General features: G+C 43.5%; 1 protein-coding gene across 9 annotated transcripts in view; it reads right to left on the bottom strand.

Moving 5' to 3' along the window:
• The window catches only part of plxnb1b (plexin b1b), a 162,513-nt gene extending 152,310 nt beyond the window's left edge, over positions 1-10,203 (bottom strand). For 3 of the 9 annotated variants that reach the window (XR_009790236.1, XR_009790237.1, XR_009790238.1), the window contains exon 1: positions 9,815-10,197. The gene's annotated coding sequence lies outside the window, so the exon portion shown is untranslated. Of the gene's footprint in view, positions 1-9,814 lie in introns of all 9 variants that reach the window. The other 6 variants (XM_061785763.1, XM_061785764.1, XR_009790239.1 and 3 more) reach the window with 5 other exon arrangements.
• Between the last annotated feature and the right edge of the window lie 2,261 nt (positions 10,204-12,464).

Below are 12,464 nucleotides of genomic sequence, written 5' to 3'. Positions count from 1 at the left end.
TTGTCAATTCGTATTTAATGAACCACTGATATTTGTGAGGACACCTATTAATTGATCGAGGCGATCATTTATGCCGCCGATTGCCCTCACAATCTGCACTGAAAAAAAGTGTCCTTTGAATTGACTTCATTTAAACATGTGCATCAGTTGCACATGATTAAAATGTGTTGAAATTGACATAATTAACCCCTCTTCTCCGAAAAAAGAAAACATGATTTTTTTTGTCAGTGTGCGTGTCCTCTCCTGTGTATTAAAACAATAAATTGAGTCACCAAAAAGGAGTCAAAGTTTTTGATATCTTCTTTGATATGTTGATGTGCTTCTAATAGAAATCAAAAGATTTATTAAAAATACCATACATGCAACATTTACGCATGAACCTTCATCTCACAGGGCTGAGTGCAGGTTACTGTATGAACACATTTGTTATGAGTTCTAAAAATACATGGTATTAACCTTGTGGGGTGATCATAGTCAGCCACATGTGATCCCATCACCCCTGAGAGAGCAGCGTCACCCATGATCGTAGCGATTCTCTCCTCGAACGGGTGAGGCCCTCCGCGCCAGTTCTTCCGCCTTTTTTTGGCCACACTTTGGCGGTGGGCAGCTGTCCTCCGCTTCACATCCACCTTCATGTCTGACCACTTCTTTTTTAGTTCAGCGTGTGCGCGCTATTCTGTCTCCACAGCATCGACAGCCGCACACGCGCTGTCCCATTCGTTCCTCTTTCGCGTGTTGTTAACGCCGGACGAAAGCGTGACAAAGAGGATTTTCTTGCACACCTCCACTTCATTGAGCAACTTCACATTCAGAAAAAATATTTTTCTTCATTACCTTGCTCATTTTACTTTTTTTCTGATCATGCAGAGATCGGCATCTCAGGTGCAGGGTTCAATTAAATATGATTTGCATATTCAAGTGTGGCCGTGGACAGGGAGGAGTCGACTACTCCGACATGTGCGCTCATTTCCACGTCGATTGGAATGTACGAAGGAAACGTGCTTAGATTCATGAGTACGCAGTTTCATCCATCTGAATATTTTTGTGCGGACGACGTTTTCTGGATTTGAGCGTCCGCCATGTTTTAGGAGGAAATCCACGCAAGTACATGAGGCCCCGGGTCATTTAAATAGATACATTCCTCCATCTTGTGATCGGATCGGTGATCTTTTTTTTTTTAAACTCGCTGATCGGCCCCAAAAATCCTGATCGTGTAAAACAGTTACGCATTGGGTAGTGTTGTGGCTGCTGTTAGTATAATATACCACAGCAATAAAGTTGTGTAGTGTACCATAAACCAGAAAAGTGAGAGACAACAGTTGGGCTAGGCGGTTACATGATCGCAATTAGAGATCGCAATAAATTTCCCATCAATCTTGATTAGCTGTGTGTGTATTTCCTCAATCTAACATGGCGGGAATGTGCGTGAACAAAGCCAATTAGAGTCGTCCTTTTCCTGCTCCACCTCCCTTTGCAAGTCGTAGGAGTAAACGGAAACCACATCTGCTTGACTGGTCCGCCCCAAACCGAGATCAAAACACAGACTCAGCTATCCTCCCACGGAGACCACTGCGTCCTCGCCGGCCCGTCCTCGCCCTGGCCCACGTTGCCCACAACGTCGGTTGTGGGCAATGGGCAACATAACAAACCTGTATATTCATTTGAAGAGGTACCACCCAAGTGATTATGTGGAAAGAATAAAAATGCAAGTAGCTTCAGTACAGCCTGTCACTCACAGCAACATAGCATTAGTAATTCGGTAACACTGAGTATTAGGCTCAGGGACAAGACTTGTTCCATAAAGAATTGGTCGGCAGGGTGCTGTTTACACTTCAAACAGCATTTACATAATGCATGTCGTCACATACAGTACTTTTAGTGACTCAATGCAAAAACCAAACCACACTGTGTGAAATGGCAATTTTCAGAATACTATTTCAAAGCACCCCTCTTTGAGCCGGCACCTTATCGTGGTGGAGGGGTTTGTGCGTCCCAATGATCCTAGGAGCTAAGTTGTCAGGGGCTTTATGCTCCTGGTAGGGTCACCCAAGGCAAACAGGTCCTAGGTGAGAGACCAGACAAAGCACAATCAAAGACCCTCGATGACGATGACAATAAATGAACGCCGTTTTCCCTCGCCCGGACATTGGGTCACCAATGAGCCAGGTTTGGAGGTGAGGCACGATGGCGTGCGCCTGGTGGCCGGGTTAGCACCCATGGGGCCTGATCGGGCAAAGCCCGAAGAGGCAACGTGGGTCCCCCTTCCCATCGGCTCACCACCTGTGGCATAGGCCAAGGAGAGCTGTGCAGGCCAGTCAAGTTCATCTACATCAAGTTCTCTCATCCATGTCTTTATGTACCTTGATTTGTGCACTGATACACAGACATATTGGAACAGGAAGGGGCCATCTTCAAACTGCTCCCACAAAGTTGGAACTGTCCAAACTCTTGAAGCATTCAGAGTTCCTTTCACTGGAGCTCAGGGGCTAATACGCTACTGGAAAAATTGTCATAAATTCCCATAAACTCACTCCTATACCTTGCTGAAAGCCTTCCCGCAAGAGTTTAAGACGTTATAGCTGCAAAGGGTGGACAGATGTCCTAAACCCTATGGATTAAGAATGGGAAATCATTTAAATTCATATGTAACTAAAGGCACATGAACGAATACTTTTGGCAATATAGTGAATATCGTGAGGACGACAGAAAAATGTCTATCGTGCCATTTGTCTTATATCGTTTCTATGGTCATTCATTCAATTTTCATGCAAATATTTCCACAATGTATGGATGTTTTGTATTCAATGTATTCATCCAAAAGTGTGCTCGAGGAGTCTCGCCTCTTACTTTAGACACTCAGCACATTTTCTTTATTCACACTGTACATATTTCCCACGTCGAGCACATTCACATCTCATTCAGGGTCCCCTGGGGGGCTGGCACGATGCATGATGGGGCGGATGCCGGTCCGGGTCCTGGTACATCTGTGCTGTTCTCTGGTGTGGTCCCCCGCCCCCCTTCTCTGCCCTGTTGGTCCTCCAGTTTTAATGCATCATACGGCCATCAGTGGGGGGAGGGCAGTGTCGGGTTGGGGAGGACACTTGGCCAGGTGTTCCAGCCCTCCGGCCTGCTCTCTGGCCCGCCATGCCGTTCCCCCGCGGATTTTTAATGCACCATATACATTCGCACATCCATTGAGGCGCTGGTTGGCCTGGGTGGTGGTGACAGTTGCAGATCATCATTGCCCTGTGACTGTCTCGCCCCACCCCACCAGTCTCCCCAATTTTAATGCATGACACCACACAATCACAGTACAGGGATAATGGTCAGGGCCCCCATGCTTTCCAGGGGTGGCGGGGGTAATGGCGGCAGAGGTTGCCAGCTGGGTGGGGTGTATTGTGCATGGGGGATCCAGTACCCATGTCCCTCCCTTTGGGACTGGTCGGGGTGCTTCGGTTGGGCTGGGGGGCCGCCCTGGGTCCTGGGGAGAGGGTAGCGTTCCCCTGGCTGCGTCCTCGGCGGGATGGGCTCGCTGGCTTGGCCTCCCTTGCGGATGGTGGGAACCGAACCCACCCTTCCTCAATGAGCTGGCTCAGCAACTCCGTACACCAGTTGACTAACATTCACTAATACGTTCAATAGACATGCTATAGGCTTGAATTCTTTATGCTGGGACAACTAACAGTAACACAGGTTAAATTAAGATATCAACTCACAGGTTCTTACAGGTGTTTAAGACACGATAAAAGCATCCCACCACACCACTCGGGAGCACTGCCTTGCTCATTTCCTACATCCTGTCGTGCTCTGCCCTTTTCCATCTTCTTTCATCTTCTTCTTCATTCCCCCCCACCCACAAATAAGAACACAGTTTCACTGTTGTATGTTACTTGAGGTCAAATATCTAGACTAACTATGGTTCGCACCCCTGTTCCCCTTGTCCGTTCTGTCCCTCTGTTTGTCCCCTAAAGCCCTTTTCTGTCCGGCTGCATTTTCAGTAAACATCAGAATAATTTAAAAAAATAGCAAAACTGTTCCAGCACAAAGGCATACAGAACCACCATTCTGCATGGCCATGTAGCAGAACAGGACAGGTTAAAAAAAAAAAAAAAAAAAAAAAAAAAAAAGTGTTCTATAGCGATGTGCAGGCCAGTCAAGTTCATTCACATCAAACTCTCTCATCCGTCCGTGTCTTTTCAACCTTGATTTGTGCACTGATGCACAGTCATGTTGCAACAGGAAGGGCCATCTCCAATCTGCTCCCACAAAGTTGGAAATGTCCAAAATATTAGCCCCTGAGCTCCAGTGTGAGGAACCCTCAATGCTTCAGCATACCAAATGATTTTGGACAGTCAGTTTGGGGACTACCCCTTCCTGTTCCAACATGTCTGTGCACCAGTGCACAAAGCAAGGTCCATAAAGACATGGACGAGAGAATTTGGTGTGGATGAACTTTATTGGCCTGCACAGAGTCCTGCCCTCAACCCGATAGAAGATCTTTGGGTTGATTTTGAGCACACAATGAGCCAAGCCTTCTCATCCAACATCAATGTGTGACCTCCCAAATATGCACCTGGAATAATGGGCAAAAATGACCATAAACTCACTCCTAAACCTTGTTGAAAGCCTTCCAACAAGAGGTGAAGCTGTAAAAGGTAGACCAACATCATGATAAACTATATGGATTTAGAATGAGCGGCACGGTGAGCTATGGATTAGAACATCTGCCTCACAGTTCTGAGGAGCGGGGTTCGACTCCTGCATGTTCTACCTGTGCCTGCATGGGTTTTCTCCGGGTATTACGGTTTCCTCCCACATCCCAAAAACATGCATGGTACGTTAATTGAAGACTCCAAATTGCCCATAGGTGTGAATGTGAGTACGAACGGTTATTTGTTTATATATGCCCTGCAATAGGCTGGCGACCAGTTCAGGGTGTACCCCGCCTGAAGATAGAAAATGGATGGATGGATTTGGAATGGGATATTACTTAAAATCATATGTGAGTCAAGGCAGATGAGCGAATACTTTTGGCAATATCGTGTGTACCTCTCGCTTTTATAAACCTACATTACACAGGCAAAACTGAGCATCGATTTTTAGCACTATTTATTGTTTGATGAATCAATGTAATAGGAGACAACAAAACACATCTGTAAGTCCTGTTTGCCCACAAGAAACTTGGAAAAAAAAGAAAGATTTGTCCCTGATCCAGATGTACCTGGAAATAAAAACTAAAACGTTGACCTCGTCTCCAAGTCATCTTTTCGGTCGACACCAAACAAAAGAAATTGCCTCACTGTTGTTGTGAGCTTTTGGAGGAGAGTGTACCTCAAAATCAGGGTTTGCCCCAGCAGCATATTGTCTCTAATCTTATTGGATCTGTTGGCTCACAGAGCCCCATTAAGTAGGCAGACCATACTGATAAGGTTAGCGACTTAATGCTTGGTGACAAAATTAAATTGAGTATTTAATCTGACCATAGTAGCAGAGGAGACAAAGACCCCAGATCACAAGTTGCGACATTTCCGAACAGAATCTATTTGCATCTCCTTTGGATTGATGGTTCACATAAAAGGACAATGAATGGTTGGATGAAACAACATTCCGAGAACTTAAGGACTTTTATTGCGTTATTCACCAATTATTACGTTATGGGCCCAATTACATTTTAAAAAGGGCAAACCTATTATGTTATGAGCTGTTATTACATTATGGGCTTCTAGACATAACACTACTTCCCCATCTCTTATTTCGTCATCTTATCTACATCTTTTATCTACAAACTCCTTTTACATGGTGCCCCTTGAGTAGTCTCTATTGCACAGCTCTACTGAGTTCATAAGCACTAACCTAACCAAGCTGTTACAATAAACACCTGAGCGATGAAGAGCATTCAGCTTTGTCTCTTTTATCTGTCCTTGACATCTCCTCACTTGTTCATTACAACACTGTCAACATAATTGCCATAGTAGATACTGAACAAGTCATGGCAAACCTTAGCTTGGTTCGAAATTGGGCAAGGATGAAAGGTTCTGATACCATGCGTTCCCAGCAGCCCCTCCAGCTGTCAGACACAAAAGCCTTGTTCAAAGTGACACAATTTGTTGACTTAAAAGTGCAACTAAACGCATATCCTTGTTTTTGTTCCCAAATACTGTACATTAAATGTGTTGGAAGATAAGTGCTGAAAACATGCAAAGACTGAGAGCAATATAGTAATGAATTGTTGAGATACAGCTTCAGACTTTTTCTTCATCTCTTTTGGCTGGAGTTTCGGGGCGGGACTAAATCCTCGCTCCGTGACATCACGGAGCTGGAGCGTATTCTTTCGAGCATGAGGCGCTCCCCCACCATTTAAACACCAAGCGCCCTTATTCAGTGGCCATTCAGCAGAATTGCCACTTGATCATTCATTAACTTGACCAGTATAGCGTGCAATTGGCCATCAAACTATGCCCACAACTAAAAAAAAACATCATCACAACATTGCCAGTGGTTAGAGAAGCCACCGGAGGTCCCATGCAGGCATTTGGGTCATCTTATGCCGTTGATTAACGGACCGCTAGATTTCAACCGAGAAAATAGGGTGGCCGCCCCTGAATGTCCCTCTGCGGCCCGTGAGAGCGTGCAGTGTGTATCGCTGCCAATTCTTCTCTCCCCTCTTAGGAGGCAGAATTTTGAGAGCATTTAGCAAAACACCCACAGCGTCTGGAAGCCGAAAAGAATGTCTCAAATCTTGACCATTTAGAAACCTGATTTCACATACACAAAACTGTTGGTACCCCTCTGTTAATAATAGAAAAACCCACAGTAGTCACAGAAATAACTTGAATATGACAACAGTAATAAGAAATAAAAACAATTCTGAAAATGTACCAATGAAAATCAGACAATGCTTTTGAATTGTGGTTCAACAGAACTATTTTAAAAAACTAACTCATGAAACAGACTTGGACAAAAATGATGGTACCCTTAATGTTTTGTTGCACAACCTTTTGAGACAATCACTGCAATCAACGATTTTGTAACTTTCAATGAGACTTCTGCACATCTCAGCAGTTAACAGTATTGTTGCCCACTCAACAACAACCTCGACAAAAAAAGAATTCCATTGTTTACTCTCACACTTATGAAAATAGTCTTGCTATTGTCAAATGTCAAATGGCACCCTACTCAGGCAAAGGAATCAAGAGTCGAGATTTAGCATGTTGAGGAAATATAGCATGAAAATAGGTGTCTGGGGTGTTTTTGGTGCATTGCACGCATATATTCGATGGAGAGAAGCCCATTTTATCCATAGTGTACCGAGTAAAGTGTGTTCTACAGAGCACTTTTATATTGTATAAGATGTAGATTTGTGTTTTCTGTCATTCTAAACGTATTTGTTACAAATCTGTACCCACTAGCTACGGTCAGCAGACACGGAGAGGTCTTCTTCCCATTTGCTGATTTGTAAGTGCATTGATTTAGTACATAAAATTAATTTAGAAACTTTTGAGAGATTTCTTTTACTTTGCGGGAGAAGCTTCATTATTTGCTTGACAAACTCACTGTGGTGCAACCATTGAATGAGGTAATGTAATAGATTAGCTAAATAATAGTGTTTAAAATTAGGAGCATTTCGGCCTCCCTCCTGTTTACTTTTCTGAAGAGTGGATAGACTGATTCCATTTTTCTTATTTTTTTGAATAAAAATGTATTACAGCAGAATGTAAGGTTTGAAACCATTTAAATGTGGGGTTAAATGGAATCATTGAAAATAAATAATTTATTTGAGGTAAGGTTTTCATTTTTATTGTAGCTCTTCTTCCCAGTAATGATATAGGCAAGTTATTCCAGCGTCCTAAATGAGCTGAGATTTTTTCCAGAAGTGGTGTGTAATTTAGATTGAAATATTGATACCTAAATACTTAATGTTTCCTGTAGGAATTGGGCACTCTGGGATTTGATCTGCCGGAGTCCATGAGTTTGAGTTACCGTTTAAATTTATGCGGAACAAACCATAAACTAACAGAATTTTAAAAATGTCACCCAAAGACAAGTTTCACGGGGAGGACGGAGAGAGAGGCAGATGTAGATAAAAAAATGAAAATTTCCCAAATGGAATATGAAATGATCGTCACAGAGGGGATATTCGATCTCATTTGCTGGTTTATACTAAGCCACCAAGTACATTAGGGAGGCCACAGTAACAGACGGCTGCCGTTTTAGGAAGACGCTCCACGGCGTGAAGGTGATACTCGTGAGATTGACACACCCACCACAGTGTGAACTTTCAAGACACTTGAAACACAGCGCTTAGACATAAACCTAATGCAACACCTAATTCAACTGTTAAAATCCACATCAATGAGCTCCTGACAATTTTCACAGCCACGACTTCCAGAATTAATTGTTACTCATATTCTTTTTAAGAACTTTGATGTAGTTCTATGCATCTCTGTGTATTGTAAACAGTGTTGGGAAGATGACTTTGGAAATGTAGTTGGCTACAATTGTAAGTTACCCTGTTGAAAATGTAATAGCAGCGTCACTATTTCAATTAGTTTCTCAAAGTAATACAACTAATTCTATTTGATTACATTGATTTACTTTTCTTAAGTTTGAATAAATGCATCAACAGGGTACTTGGCTGTTTGCTCTAAAAAGTGCATTAAAATCATAGATCATTACTTTGGAATTAACCACACATCTGTTCTAAAAATGATTAAATGCAAATACATAATAAAAAAGTGTTTGCTGCTTTATGTGTACAATGTATGGAAAAACACCACACACACCATACATAACATGTTGTTCTAATGGCCAATGTGCACAATTCAGACAATAGTGCTTCATATAACAACTCTGAAACTTGAAAATGCCATGAAAAAAGTCCAAAATTGCAAAGATGAAACTTGAAAAATCAATGTTCTTCTACAGTATGTGTTCAAAAGTAACTGAATCTAACCTTTTCAAGCTTCGAGGTCATATTTGGAAAACTTTGTCACGTTACAGACTACGGTCGAATGGCACACGACCACAGAGAGCCAATCACGTGCCTCATCTTCGGGAGGAGGACGTGATAGGAAAAAGAATGTTTTGTTTTGTTTTGTTTTTTTCAAATCAAACCAAAATCATAATAATGCAAATTTCCAAAATCAACTGTAATTTAATTACACATTTTCGCCCACGAATATAAAAGATTATAACTGCATAATTTTGCCATCAAATGAAATTCACATTCATTCATTCATTCATTTTCTGAGCTGCTTCTCCTCACGCGGGTCGCGGGCGTGCTGGAGCCCATCCCAGCAATCGTCGGGCGAGAGGCGGGGCACGCCCTGAACTGGTCGCCGGCCAATCGCAGGGCACATAGAACCTGTTACATGTAATTAGTTGCACCCCAACACTGACATGGTTAAATACAAAGATCACGTGTTAAACACAGCTGTGAATTGATAACCAATGGTTTCCTTGCAAAAGCCTACCGATTTTGAAACTCACGTTCCGTTCCGTTCCGTTACCAAACGTGACGAACGGAAAGGCGACGCCGCCAACGGGCTCGGCGAGTTAAGTCAACCGACCCCAAAGAAGCGCTGCCGGTTTAGCTACAGCGGGGCTAGCTTGGCGCAAGCCGATGACTTCAATTGAATGGACGCGATTTCAAGTGTGTGAGAGTAGTGCCGCTCAGGTAAACATCTCAGGGGGCTGCGTGAAAAGAAGATCATTGCGCAGGGTTAGATATCACGAGACTTCGCATGGACGGGACGCTGGGATTTTGGATGAGCCCGAGCGAGCGAGACGAGTTTCAAAGTTTACTGCCACTCACCTTTACGTGTGCGACGATGCCGTCCATTTCCCCAAACGGTGCCTTTCTCCTCCTCCTCCTCCTCGCTGTAGTGCGCCGAAGTTCAGCACTTCCACGCAAAATATCCACGCTATCCCGTTGGCCCGGACAGTCAACTTTTTTTCCGAGTTACGAAATTCCACTGTCGGCCAGTTCGGACTTGCACATTCCTTCTCAACGATCCGATGTTCACTCGTATCCGCAAACAGGCGGTTCACGTGTTAACATTCGCGCGAAGTTCCCCATCATCTCGGTTGAGATGCCCCCGCATGGAGTCGTGCGAGCGGCTTCGAGCTAGAAACAGCGCCCAGCTCTTCTGAGAGTTCAAAGGGGCATTTGCAAAGGGGGGCATATCTTGCCGCATTCACGGCTGCTTGTTCTTTCCAAAACCCTATCCTCTGCTCAACGTATCGTGCAACGACGTAAAATGCCTTTCCTGTGACCGTGTCGTGGAAGCGCGCTGATTGCTAACTGTGTCCTTTCTTTGAACTAATTTGCGTCAGATAGAAGAGCGGGACAAAAAAATAGGAGCGGAGTCAGAAAACAGAAACAGAAAAGTACGACTTCCAACAGACATTGAAGGCAGCATAGTTGCCGGTTTAATACCATTTTTAAAAAAGAAGAAAAAAAACCTCTGGTAATTTGCTGACACCATCTGGCCGACTAAAAACATGCGTCTCACGAAGCACCATGCTGGTCAATCAGCACTTTATTGACAGACAAGTCAATGTCAAATCATTCTCAGCCTTTATTTACGATTTGTGATCAACCAAAGTAGTTTTGGGTTAAGATTAAGCATTAAGATCACTTGCACAATCAGCTGAGATCCAATACAGGACCTGAATCCAAAAATTCTGCCTTCACACAGATAATAATGCTTCTTGAGAGCTATTATTCTAACATTGTTTGATATTGTGGGAAACATTTGAACTGTGCTCTTGTATTGAATTTCATTAGATTGTGTACTGGTCGCAATGTTGTGGGGGGAAAAAAATGAAATGAGCGTAGATTAAGCCGCATGCGTTGAATGAAATGTAATCTATTTATAATTAATAATAATAATAAAAATCCTTTGGCGTGAATGTGAATTGAACACAGGCCGACCAAAACCATCGGTTGGAGGCTCGTTTTAAGCTATTTTGTTAATTCGGTCCACAAAGTGATATTGTGTTTGTCTCGATGCCAGATGTCAACGACGGCTTCATAATCTCAAAAATAAAGGGTCAGGGTATATTTTGAACAAAGTTAATCAAATAATGATTCAGGTGATTAAGTCTTTCAGATGTAGCATTGCAGTGCGACATTCTACAGGGGGCTTTTAAGTCTGTGTGGCTGTTTGTGCATAGGTTTCACAGTACAGGCCTGCATTCATAGCAGGCTTGCAGAGAAAACGAGTGGGAAATGTGGAAAAGCAGGGCATGAAAGACCGTTCCTGTCAAATCAGGAGAAACCCTCTGCAGTCATCTCCCTGGGAAAAAACACTAACCCATTCATGCCCCACCATCCCCCAGCGCACACATGCACACACACGCTCTTGAATTGGGGGGATGGAGACCTGCCAGCTTGCTGGGGGAACTGTTGGGAGGGATAGGTCAAAGGGAAATACCCCCGGCCCCGTTAAATGTTGATTATTCCCAAACACATAGAAATATCACATTCAGGGTATTTGAGCTCTAATTTGCCCAGCAAAAGTCTGCTGTGGCTCTTGGGCAAGGAGCCGTATTTGCCAACTAAAATTTAAGTCAAAACATATGCCATCAGCAACGATATAGATAATAATGACATTTTAAAACTAATGATTAAATCAATCTAATGAAAGATAATAGTGGCATAGGATAGCGCGGCAATCAAAGCAACGCTAGCAACCTGAATGGTGGCAGTGGTACCACAACATTACAATTATTCTGGCACATCATTCTTAGAAATCTTTCCCTTTCAGCTTCACCCCATTCAGAGATGGCCATCATCCTCTTCCATCTCTCTCTGTCTTCTTGTTCTGCTCTTACATCAGCTACATATCTGCAAGTGTTCCCTTACCACATCCATGAATCTCATCCTCTTTGCCTCCTACCAGGCAGTTCAATTTCCATCATCCTTCTGCCAACATTTACACTGTCCCTTCTCTGCACATGTCCAAACCGTCTCAATCTGGCCTCTTTCGCTTTGTCTCGAAACCATCCGAGTCTAAGCTGTCCCTCTGATGAAATCATTCCCGAGCTATCCTCGTCACGGCCAAAGAGAATTTTGGCATCTTCAACTCTGCCGCCTCCAGCTCTGTCTCCTGTTTTCTGGAGGGTATTCCACCAAGCAGGTTCAACATCCTCTTAATCTAAACCTGAGGTCTGAGTTGACTCCCCCTGAACTAAAAAAAAAACTGTGATTATTCTGGTCCAGAACACCTGATCTGAATTTGTTCAATCAAGAAGAAGAAGAAGAATCACCTTTTATTGTCATGAACATGCATGCATGCACACAAAATTTGTTCTCTACATTTAACCCATCACAGTGAACACATACACGTTAGTGGAACACACTGGAGCAGGGGGCAGCTGAAGCACCCAGGGAGCATTTCAGGGTATGAGTGTCTTGCTCAAGGACACCACAGCCGTGAGTGCGGTGGATGTTGGCGGAT

Source organism: Phyllopteryx taeniolatus, chromosome 9, assembly GCF_024500385.1.
Source record: "Phyllopteryx taeniolatus isolate TA_2022b chromosome 9, UOR_Ptae_1.2, whole genome shotgun sequence".
Taxonomy (NCBI): domain Eukaryota; kingdom Metazoa; phylum Chordata; class Actinopteri; order Syngnathiformes; family Syngnathidae; genus Phyllopteryx; species Phyllopteryx taeniolatus.
This window is presented reverse-complemented; position numbering and strand designations above follow the sequence as displayed.